The 11288-nt window shown below is 38.6% G+C and overlaps 1 non-coding gene across 1 annotated transcript; it reads right to left on the reverse strand.

Moving 5' to 3' along the window:
• Positions 1-1521: 1521 nt before the first annotated feature.
• LOC115032649 lies at positions 1522-1589 on the reverse strand. The gene has a single exon (XR_003838282.1). It is a non-coding gene; the product is annotated as a small nucleolar RNA SNORD56 (small nucleolar RNA).
• Positions 1590-11288: the final 9699 nt, after the last annotated feature.

An 11288-nucleotide genomic window follows, 5' to 3' on the forward strand; every position in this document is an offset into this window, starting at 1 on the left:
CTAAGCTGTTCCTGAACTCCCTACCCACGGATTGTCTGAGATAATAAGTTGATGTTGTTTAAACCCACCAACAAAAAAATAAAATTAGCTATTCTACTTTACTTAAATACTAGTTTCTTAATTTTCAAACTTAATTGAGTTTGAGCAGAATAAGTTAATTCTAAAAGGTTTAACTTAATCTGTTTATTTTCTCACAAAAGTTACCAAAGTCTAGGAAAACTAAATTTCCTGCTAACAAGAAATCATTATATGAAGCTGTTTTGAAAATGAAAACTTTAAGTATAGCTTGAAGAGAAGATTAAAATTATAAAAAAGAAATTCACTGCTCTCCTAACACATTTTAATCAAATCAGAATACTAGGATTGTCCATGTATGTTAAATAGCCAAATAAAGCAGACCAGTGAATAATAAGGGAAAGCACAGAAAACATCTTCCTATACAACTGTGGTACCATATTTAAAATAACTATTTTCTGTCTTTAATTGTCTTCTAACTTAACTGCAATTTGGAAACACATGCATATACATACATACATACATACATACATACATACATACATACATGTGTTTGTGTGTAACACAGAGAAAATGTGTGTGTGTCTGGTGTATCTATGCACCTGTGTGAAAGAGAAAGTGTGTGTGTGTGTGTGTGTGTGTGTGTATCTGTGTGTATCTGTGTGTGTGTGTGTGTATCTGTGTGTGTGTGTGTATCTGTGTGTGTGTGAGTATCTGTGTGTGTGCGTATCTGTGTGTGTGTGTGTGTGTGTGTGTGTGTGTGTGTATCTGTGTGTATGTGTGAAAGAGAGAAAGTGTGTGAGTGTGTGGGTGTCTGTGTTTGTGTCTGTGTCTGTTTTGGGTTCCTTCGGTCTCCTTGTCTTTCTTTTCTCAGGGCTAGTGGTGGAATCCAGGGTCTTGCTCATATTAGGCGGTACCCTGCTGCTGAGCTACATCCCCAGCATGAGATCATGTCCTCTTTGGAGTTGAAAGTGAAAGGTTGTCAGGACTGCAATGAAAGCAGCTGTTTCCAATTACATTTATTTTGACAACTGAAAATGAGTAAACAAACCAAAAAGACTTTAGCATGTTAACCAGTATAGCTCTTTATTATTAAATCATGTCATTAAGATTTACATGGGTATACAATTTAAGAAATAATTTTAATGATAAAGAGTGATTTTAAGTTGATGGAAATTTGTTTTTACATGAATTCAAGTATATTATACACACTGTTTAGTTTCTTTTTTTTCTGGATAGGCATTTTTTTATTAGGTATTTTCTTCATTTACATTTCCAGTGCTATCCCAAAAGTCTCCCATACCCTCCCCCCCACCACTCCCCTACCCATCCACTCCCACTTCTTGGCCCTGGCATTCCCCTGTTGTTTAGAATTTTAACAAAAATTCCAAAGAAGTATGCTTAGTCTATAAATCAGATATCCAAATCTACTCTACATACACATCAAAAGAAGTCTCTGGTGTTGTTTCTTTGATTGTTTGTTTGTTTGTTTGTTTGTTTTTACTTTCACTCACACCCAAAGTATCTGCACTTACTAGATGATGTGATTTTGCTGAGACATTCCACCATGTTAGGATTTAAGGATGAGTCTAAATACGATATAACAGCATAAAGATTACCAAAATGTCCTAAACATTCTCCAGTCTATCAAGGAGGTTGCTACGCTGAATTAAAAAGGAAAAAAGAGAATATTAAACTATCAGAACTTCAAGTTTTACTATTTGGACAGAGTAAAAAAAAGGTAAGTACCTATTACCTAGGTAATAGGGAACAGGAACAGAGAGACATGGACAAGAGAATTCGAGTTCAAGGACCCAAAAGACCAGAATACTACAGCGAAAACAAGGGCTCTCCCCATCTTACTATTATGAAATGGGCATATTGTTCAATCTTTGTGATTTTTATTTAAACACTTTCACCTTTTCTTCATAATGAATCTACATTTGAATTTCCTACTAACATTTCTTAATTTAAAAAAAAAAATGGCTGTTAGAAACCAAAGGCAATTTACATATAACATCCTCCAGAGCACCATAAGGCCCGCCTAGTCTACCTTAGAGTATAAGGAGTTGCTGGGCTATACTAAGGAAAGGGCAACTGCAGGCATTTGGGAGGCTGAGGCAGGAGAATCAGGAGAATAAGTTCAAGGCCAATTGCAGCCACACAGTGAGTTTGAGGCCAGCCTGGTATGCATGAGACAGAGATCAGAGAGCAGGAGTACAAGTTCAATTAGCCTTAAATCACCTAAAACACCCACAAATTTCTTATAGTCAAAATTTCGTTGGCTAGGAAATAAATTCTAGTCTAAAAACCTTTCTGTTCCTAAAATATGAATATGATATTCATACTAATTTTTCTGATAAGCTAGCTAGCTATATCTGTCTAATGTCAGGCCATAGCCAAAGGCCATTTTTAGCAGATGCTGTAGGTTGAAGGAAAGATTCAGAATGTGGGCTACTGCCTAAAAGCAAATATGTGGATGGCTATGCGGGAGTGACTATATCATATGAAACATTTCAGATAGTGGAGAATGCAAAACCACCATTTTCCATCTTTACACTTAGTACCTTAAACATATCCCATTACTGACGGAAAACTCACTAGCATATTACTATTGAATGTTTCAGAAGATGGCAACACATACCACTCCATGTTTGAGAAATGGGGCTACTTTAAATCTGTGCCCTGCTTTGTGCCTTCAGATACTAAGTCCGCATGTGCTTGACTTTTCATCTGTGTTGTACTGCAGCAAGCCAGGCAGGAGGCATGCAGCTGAGACCACTTCATCTCTGAGTTGGGTAGCCATACCAGAGGCAGAACTGTGAGTAGCCAGCCTTAGCTGTATTTCTAAAATAAAAAGCCACAACTTTTTTTTACTCAGAGTGTCAAGTGTACTAACATTAGGATCAAAACCAGATGGTCAACCATTTAAACAATTAACTTGTTTTTCCTAAGGATAGGACCCTAAACCCTGCTTGGTTTAAAATCCTAATACAGTTTTTATCTTGAAAAAAGAAAAGCTCTTCAAGGCAAACATTTCACATGCATGCATGAACGCACAGTGACATATTTATGGAAGGGAAGGGATGGGTGAAATTGGGAAAAGAGAGAAATAGATTGAGGTTTCTGTAGGCATAAATAACTTGAGTAGAGAGAGAAATAATTGAGGTTTGTGTAGGCATAGTAATTTGAATACACACAGAATTCCGCTGTGCTACTCCAGAGCAGAGGTGACACAAGCCAGGCTTGGGAAAAAAAAAATCGGGATTGACTAGAGATCACAACTTAAGAGTCAGAAGCAGGACATCTCTGTCTTCTTTACCCTGAATCTTGAAACTATTGGATCAGTAGCTGGCAAGTGCAAATTAAAAATCGTAACAGCTGGATGAGGTGACACTTACAAAAGGGCCACCCCAAATAGTCAGGAATAAAAAAATGCCAGAGGAAGAAACACAAGGAAATCCCTCAGGACAGTATATCTGGCCAGTGGGTGGGTACCGGCATTGCATCATACTTGGTGCACACTAGAACTGTCTTTCTATGAAATAAAATTTGTTTTCTAATTCTAGAAGCTATCTGTTCCTGAGTTTTGCTCCATTTTTGATGGGCTTTTTCTTACTAGGTGGGCGTGAGACTAATTTCCTGATCTAGAGTTAGAAACATTCCATAGTAGCTGCATATGTATCAAAAGATGGCCTAGTCGGCCATCACTGGAAAGAGAGGCCCATTGGACTTGTAAACTTTATATGCCCCAGTACAGGGGAACGCCAGGGCCAAAAAGAGGGGAAGGGGTGGTGGGAGTGGGTGGGGGGGAGGGTATGGGGGACTTTTGGGATAGCATTGGAAATGTAAATGAGGAAAATACCTAAAAAAAAATATATTAAAAAAAAAGAAACATTCCATAGTAAGAGTCACTGAGTCAACAGGATGAAGAAAATGGTAAATAATTTCTTCTCCTTACCAGGAACATTTTGTTTGTTAGTTTTGATTTTACTTATTTGTTTATCTGTTTCTTTATTTGCTTCTTTATTTATCCACAGCATCAATTAACCTGAAAGGCCGATCACCAGTGAGTGTCTCTTGGTAGGAGAACAGTGGCAACCTGTCTTCATTCTGTCACTTTTCAACCCCTCAGTCTACTTAGATTTATTCCTCCTGATGCTTCAGCAGCCAAAGTCCTGTCATCGTTCTCTTAGAGTGACATCCTAGGGGGAAAGGGGGATTGCTATGTGCATGCACACACATGCACATGTACACACATACCCTATTTCTGCATGTGAGTGGTGAACTAAGTTTGACCCCGTTTATATACTTGTGCTCACAGGTATCTAATGGCCTTCTTTCCACTGTCACATGACTGGGCTACAATTTCATCTTATGGGAAAAGAGTGGAAATTTATAAATCACATAAAGGTGGGAATCTAACCCAGAGGCAGGTGGTAACAAGCTCTGGAATGTAAATTCTTTTTTTAATTATTATTTTTATTGGATATTTTCTTTATTTGCATTTCAAATATTATCGCCTTTCCAAGCCTCCCCAAAAACCCCTATCCCAATTCCCCTCCCCTGCTTCAATGAGGGTGTTCCCCGATCCACCTACCCACTCCTGCCTTACTGCTTTCGAATTCCCCTACACTGGGGCATAGAGCCTTCACAGGACCAACAGCCTCTTCTCCCAGTTATGCCCAACAAGATCATCCTCTGCTACATATACACCTGGAGCCATGGGTCCCTCCATGTGTACTCTTTGGTTGGTAGTTTAGTCCCTGGGAGCTCTGGGGGATCTGGTTGGTTGATATGTTCTTCCTGTGGAGTTGCAAACCCTTTCAGCTCCTTCAGTCCTTTTTCTAACTCCTCCATTGGGAAGCCTATTGGGAATTCCCTGCTCAGTCCACTGGTTGGCTGTGAGCATCCACCACTGCATTTGTCAGGCTCTCGCAGAGCCTCTCAGGAGACCTTGTCAGCAAGCATTTCTCGGTATCCACAATAGTGTCTGGGTTTGTATATGGGATGGATCCCCAGGTAGGACAGTCTCTGGATGTCCTTTCCTTCAGTCTCTGCTCCACACTTTGTCTCCATATTTGCTCCCATGAGTATTTTACTCCCCTTTCTAAGAAGGACTGAAGCACCCACACTTCGGTCTTTTTTCTCCTTGAGCTTCATATAGTCTGTGAATTATATTTTGGGTATTCTGAGCATTTGGGCTAATATCCACTTATCAGTGAATGCATACCATATGTGTTCTTTTGTGATTGGGTTACCTCACTCAAGGTGATATTTCCATCAATTTGCCTAAGAACTTCATGAGTTCATTATTTTTAATAGCTGAGTAAAACTCCATTGTGTAAATGTACCACATTTTCTGTATCCATTCCTCTGTTGAGGGGCATCTGGGTTCTTTCCAGCTTCTGGCTATTATAAAGAAGGCTGCTATGAATATAGTGGATCATGTGACCTTGTTATATATTGGAGAATCTTTTGGGTATATGCCCAGGAGTGGTATAGCTGTATTGTCAGATAATATTATGTCCAATTTTCTAAGGAACCACTAGACTGATTTCCAGAGTGGTTGTATAAGTGTGTAACCCCAAGAACAATATTCTTAATTTAATATTTGAAGTGACAAGCAATTAGCAGTATTTCAGATACCACTGAGCAGAAAAAAGGTGGGGTTTGGGATCATATACAAGTATTCTTATACACTATATTACTTTTTGTTACTCTAACTACTACCATTCATTATTCAGTAAAACATTCCCTTAGAAGCCTTATGGATTTCAATAAGTACCTCTTAACTCAAGAATGCTTAATTCCATCACTTTGCACTCCTTATAGTTTTAACAGACAAAAAAGCATTTTTAAAAAGTCAACTAAGTGATTTACATTAACATTCACAATAACAAAAAGTGTGTTTGTCCTATTTCATTAAATTTGCTTTTATATATTTGAATAAACTGAGAGTATAGTAAAGTATACCACACTATTCATAAATATCAAATGAAAACTACAGACCAATATCATTTATGCGTGCACATGAGAAAAAAACTCAGTAAAACACTAGAAGAACAAATCCAGCAACATTTAAAAGGAATTACACACTATGACCAAGTGGGTTTACCCAAGGCTTGCAATGTTGATTAACAGCTGAAAATCAGTGTGATAATCATGAGTGGCCTCCAAGATATGACACATACCATTTTGTGTGGTCTATTGTGACTTGAGTTACCTCACTCAGGATGATATTTTCAAGTTCCTTCCGTTTTCCTGTGAATTTCATGAAGGCAATGCTTTTAATACCTAAGTAGTATTCCATTGTGTATATGTACTACATTTTCTGTATCCATTCCTCTGTTGAGGGACATCTGGGTTGTTTTCAGCTTTGGGCTATTGTAAATATGGCTGCTATGAACATAGTGAAGAATGTATCCTTATTACATTTAGAAGCATATTCTGGGTATATACCCAGGAATGGTATAGCTGAGTCCTCAGGTACTACTATGTCCAATTTTTTGAGGAACTGTCCGATTGACTTCCAGAGTGGTTGTACTGGCTTGCAATCCCACCAGTAATAGAGAAGTGTTCCTCTTTCTCCACATCCTCACCAGCATCTGCTGTCACCTGAGTTTTTTATCTTAGCCATTCTGACTGGTGTGAGGTGGAATCTCAGGGTTGTTTTGATTTGCATTTCCGCGATGACTAAGGATGTTGAACAGTTTTTTAGATGCTTCTCAGCCATTTGGTATTCCTCAGATGAGTATTCTTTGTTTAGCTCTGTACCCCATTTTTTTATATCTTTTTTTAAAATATTTTTATTAGGGATTTTCCTCATTTACATTTCCAATGCTATTCCAAAAGTTCCCCATACCCTCCCACACACACACTCCCCTACCCACCCACTCCCATTTCTTGTCCCTGGCATTCCCCAGTACTGAGGCATATAAAGTTTGCAAGACCAAGGGGCCTCTCTTCCCAATGATGGCCAACTAGGCCATCTTCTGATACATATGCAGCTAGAGACACAAGCTCCGGGGTTATTGGTTAGTTCATATTGTTCCACCTATAGGGTTGCAGACCCCTTTAGCTCCTTGGGTTCTGTGCCCCATTTGTAATGAGGTTTTTTGATTTTCTGGAGTCCAGCTTCTTGAGTTCTTTGCATATATTGGATATTAGCTCTCTATCAAATGTAAGATTGGTAAAGACCTTTACCCAATCTATTGGTTGCCATTTTGTCCTATTGACAGTGTCCTTTCCTTACAAAAGCTTTGCAATTTTATGAGGTTCCATTTGTCAATTCTTGATCTGAGAGCATAAACTATTGGTGTTCTGTTCAGGAAATTTTCCCTTGTGCCCATGTGCTCAAGGCTCTTCCCCACTTCTTTTCTATATGTTTCAATGTATCTTGTTTTATGTGGAGGTCCTTGATCCACTTGGACTTGAGCTTTGTACAGGGAGATGAGTGTGGATTACATTGCATTCTTCTACGTGTAAGAGTTCTCTGGTGGAATTTTGGGGTAGCTTAAGTATATATACTACCATATCATCTGCAAAGAGTGATATTTTGACTTAGTCCTTTCCAATTTGTATCCATTTGACCTCCTTTTGTTGTCTAATTGCTCTGGCTAGAACTTTAAGTACTATATTGAATAGATAGGGACAGAGAGAACAGCCTTGTCTAGTCCCTGAGTTTAGCAATATTGCTTCAAGTTTTTTTTCTGTTTCTTTTGTTGTTGGCTACTAGTTTACTGTATATTGCTTTTACTATGTTTAGGTATGGGCCTTGAATTCCTGATATTTCTAAGACTTTTGTCATGAAGGGATGCTGAATTTTGTCAAACGCTTTCTCAACATCTAACAAAATGTTTATGTGGCTTTTTTTTTTTTAGTTTGTTTTTGTAGTGGATTACATTGACCAATTTCTCTATATTAAACCATCCCTGCATCTGTGGGATGAAACCTACTTCACCTTGGTGAATGATTGTTTTGATGTGTTCTTGCATTTGGTTTGTGAGAGTTTTATTGAGTATTTTTGCATCAATATTCATAAGGGAAATTGGTCTAAAGTTCTCTTTCTTTTTTGGGTCTTTATGTGGTTTAGGTATCAGAGTAATTGTGGCTTCATAGAATGAATTGGGTAAAGAACCTTCTGTTTCTATTTTGTGGAATAGTTTGAGGAAAATTGGAATTAGGTCTTCTGTGAAGGTCTGATAGAACGCTGCACTAAACCCATCTGGTCCTGGGCTTTTTTTGGTTGGGAGAATATTAATGACTGCATCTATTTCTTTAGGGGAAATGGGGCAGTTTAGATCATTAATCTGATCCTGATTTAACTTTGGTGCCTAGTATCTGTCTAGAAAATTGTAGATTCCATCCAGATTTTCCAGTTTTATTAAGTATAGCTTTGTGTAGTAGGATTTGATGATGTTTTTTATTTCCTCAGGTTCTGTTGTCATGTGGCCTTTTCATTTCTGATTTTGTTAATTAGGATACTTTGCCTGTGCCCTCTAGTTAGCCTGACTAAGGGTTTACCTATCTTGTTGATTTTCTTAAAAAAAAAAAAAAAAATAGGTCATGGCTTAGTTGATTCTTTGTGTAGTTCTTTTTGTTTCCACTTGGTCGATTTCAGTCCTGAGTTTGATTGTTTCCTGCCGTCCAGTCAAGCTGTTAGTGTATGCTCTCTCTAGTTTCCTTTTGGAGGCACTCAGAGATACAAGTTTTCCTCTTTGGAATGCTTTCATTGTGTCCCATAAGTTTGGGTATGTTGTAGCTTCATTTTCACTAAACTCTAAAATGTCTTTAATTTCTTTCATTATTTCTTCCTTGTCCAAGGTATCATTCAATAGAGTGTTGTTCAGCTTCCATGTCAACTTTGGCTTTCTATTAATTATGTTGTCGTTGAAGATCTGCCTTAGTCTGTGGTTAACTGATCGGATGCATGGGATAATTTCAATATTTTTGTATCTGTTGAGTTCTGCTTTGTGACCAAGTATATGGTCAATTTCGGAGAAGGTACCATGAGGTGCTGAGAAGAATGTATATCCTTTTGTTTTAGGATAAAATGTTCTGTAGATATCTGTTATATCCATGTGTTTCATAATTTCTGTTAGTTTTAATGTGTGTCTGTTTAGTTTCTGTTTCCAGGACCTGTTCATTGATGAGAATGGGGTGTTGAAGTCTCCCACTATTATTGTGTGAGATGCAATGTGTGCTTTGAGCTTTACTATAGTTTCTTTAATAAATGGGGATGCCCTTGCATTTGGAGCATAGATATTCAGATTGAGAGTTCATCTTGGAAGATTTTATCTTTGATGAGTATGAAGTGCACCTCCTTGTCTTTTTTGATAATTTGGGGTTGGAAGTAGATTTTATTCGATATTAGAATGGCTACTCCAGCTTGTTTCTTTGAACTGTTGGCTTGGAAAATTGTTTTGCAGCCTTTTACTCTGAGGTAGTGTCTGTCTTTTTCCCGTGGTGGGTTTTCTGTATGCAGCAAAATGTTGGGTCCTGTTTATATAGCCAGTCTGCTAGTCTATGTCTTTTTATTGGGGAATTGAGTCCATTGATATTAAGAGCTATTAAAGAAAAGTAATTGTTACTTCCTGTTATTTTTGTTGTTAGAGATGGGATTCTGTTCTTGTGGCTCTCTTCTTCTAGGTTTGTTGAAGGATTACTTTCTTGCTTTTTCTAGGGCATAATTTCTCCCCTTGTGTTGGAGTTTCCCTTTATTATCCTTTGAAGGGCTTGAATTTGGTTTTGTCATGGAATACTTTGGTTTCTCCATCTATGATAATTGAGAGTTTTGTTGGGTATAGTAGCCTGGGCTGGCATTTGTGTTCTCTTAGGTTCTGAATAACATCTGGTGAGAAGTCTGGTGTAGTTTTGATAGGTCTGCCTTTATATATTACTTGACCTTTTTCCCTTACTGCTTTTAATATTCTATCTTTATTTAGTGCATTTGTTGTTCTGATTATTATGTGTCAGGAGGAATTTCTTTTCTGGTCCACTCTATTTGGAATTCTGTAGGCTTCTTGTGTGTTCATGGGTATCTCTTTCTTCAGGTTAGGAAAGTTTTCTTCTATAATTTTATTGAAGATATTTACTGGCCCATTAAGTTGAAAATCTTCATTCTCATCTACACCTATTATCCTTAGGTTTGGTCTTCTCATTGTATCCTGGATTTCCTGGATGTTTTGAGTTAAGATCTTTTTGGAATTTGCATTTTCTTTGATTGTTGTGTCCATGTTTTCTATGGAATCTTCTGCACCTGAGATTCTCTCTTCCATCTCTTGTATTCTGTTTGTTATGCTTGCATCTATGGTTCCTTACTTCTTTCCTAGGATTTCTATCTCCAGAGTTGCCTCTTTTAGGTTTTCCTTATTGTTTCCACTTCCATTTTTAGATCTTGGATGGTTTTGTTCCATTCCATCACCTATTTGGTTGTGTTTTCCTGTAATTCTTTAAGTGGTTTTTGTGCTTCCTCTTCAAGGATTTCTACCTATTTAGTAGTTTTCTCCTGTATTTTTTTAAATGAGTTATTAATGCCCTTCTTAAATCATCTACCAGCATCATGAGATATGATTTTAAATCTGAATCTTGCTTTTTGGGTTTGTTGGGATATCCTGGACTCGCTGTGGTGGGAGTATTGGGTTCTGTTGTTGTGGAGAGGTCTAGGTTTCTGTTAGTAAGGTTCTTACATTTGCCTTTCATCATCTGATAATCTCTGGTGTTAGATGTTCTAGCTGTCTCTGGCTTGAGCTTGTCCCTCCTGTGATTTTGTTAGCCTTTGTCAGAACTCCTGGGAGTCCAACTCTCTCCTGAGTCCCAGTGGTCAGAGCACTCTCTGGGGGTAAGCTCTCTTCTTGCAGGGAAGGTGCACAGAGGTCTGGCCTTCAGAGCTACATCCTGGCTGAGGATGAAGACCCAAAGGGACCCTGTCCAAGAAGCTCTGTTGCTTTTGTGGCCCAAGTGCTCTCCTTCATGGTCTGGTCTCTGAGAGACACCGGATACAAGATGGTTCTCTCACCTGAGTCCTGGGGTCAGAGCCTTCTCTGGAGGCCGACTCTCCTCAGTGATCCTAAGATCCTGGGTGTGCTTGGGCACCTGCGGCGTGGAGAGTCTTCTGGGGACCATGGGACTGTCTGCTGAGTTTGTGACCAAGGTAGCCTGGGGCTGGTGCAGACTGGAACGAATCCCAGTTGCTGGTCGGGAGGGTTTGCTGTGTCCCTGTTCCTGCTGGCACAGGCCCCTGCAGGTTGTTTTGGAACAGATGTTGCATT

Source organism: Mus caroli, chromosome 11, assembly GCF_900094665.2.
Source record: "Mus caroli chromosome 11, CAROLI_EIJ_v1.1, whole genome shotgun sequence".
Classification (NCBI taxonomy): Eukaryota; Metazoa; Chordata; class Mammalia; order Rodentia; family Muridae; genus Mus; species Mus caroli.